Source organism: Apteryx mantelli, chromosome 20, assembly GCF_036417845.1.
Source record: "Apteryx mantelli isolate bAptMan1 chromosome 20, bAptMan1.hap1, whole genome shotgun sequence".
NCBI classification, from domain to species: domain Eukaryota; kingdom Metazoa; phylum Chordata; class Aves; order Apterygiformes; family Apterygidae; genus Apteryx; species Apteryx mantelli.
In genome coordinates this window covers 1,879,387-1,880,777 of record NC_089997.1, presented here as the reverse complement: position 1 = coordinate 1,880,777, position 1,391 = coordinate 1,879,387, and positions in this window count along the sequence as shown.

Below are 1,391 nucleotides of genomic sequence, written 5' to 3'. Positions count from 1 at the left end.
CCGGCTGCTGTTTTAGCTTGTAGGCTAGAATGACAGCTTCTCAGAAGTTGTGCAGCAGCACCACAGTCTGGATTCACTTTCGTGTTTGCACACAGAAGTTTGGTTCTAAGTTCCTAACATGACCCTTCATTAAGCAATGTGTCCACCTATGGCTACCCTGGGAGTCTTCAGGAAAGGATTTGTATGAAGCTCTTGTGAAAGAGATGTGCAGGTTGCTGCAGACCCTATTTGCAGTGTGGGGTTTTGACGGGAAGGAGAATTCAAGGCAGATTTGCCCTGATCTTTACAAACACACATACACATACGCATACACAGAAAAATAGGATTGGAAGAGGCTTTGAGAGGTCATTTCATCAGTTCTACTAACCTTAGGCAGATTAACTACACCTGTGTGGTTCCTGACTAATAATGATCTCTTCTTAAAGCCTCTAATGATGGATAATCTACCTTCTCCCTAGGCAATCTCTTAGACTGTTTAACAGGTACAAACATGTCCTATCATACTCTTTGCATTGCATTTCGCAGACCTCTGAACACTTTGAGGACAGTGAGTTCTCTTAAAGAAGCAACCATATCATTTTCACAGACCTCCGTCATGCAATCAGGAATGGTGGGGACAGAATCTACTAATTGTGGGTGGAGGGAAAATCTATGGAATTTGCATTTCACCATATAGTACCAAGAGAAAAATCTAGCACAGGAACTAATCTTCTGCACACACACACACATACGCACACACCATTTGCCAGAGAGCTATGAAGTACCTATTCTGCTTTGGACTTTTTATTATAATAATACAATTACTTTTGTCAAGAAGTATATCACTTAACCTGATTCTAAGAAAAATGGGCAAGGATTCTTAATAATTAACAAAATGCCATTCCTTTAAAAATGTCACCAACTTTATTAAACTGAAATTGCCATTCACAGTCACTAATCCACCTACAGATTGAAATTTTCTTTAGAAGTTACTAGAACCTGCTCATATTGAAAAGAGGAGAGGCAGGATAGGCCTCTGGCTGGATGACAAGTGCTGAAAGTTTGGCGAAAGAACAAGCAAGGGTTTAGCAAAAGCTGAGCTTTTATCCAGCTGATTAGAGTGAGATAATAGGAGTTAAGTCCAACTGATGAAAGTTATAGCCTCAGATTCTTGTGACATTTGGGAACTCAGCAGCCAATGCTTTATGCTAAATTTGGGAGCCTAAATCCCCTTATGTTCCTGCCTACAGTGCATAACTACAGCAAGGTCTATATTCCTTGCACACAAGCAGGTAAAATTCTTGTTGATGTTGACTAAAATTTTGGAGACTAATATAACGTTTGATGGGCATATAGCAGATAAACATTAGTTACAGGGGCTGCCCTGTCGCATCATGTTGCATTGATTTTTC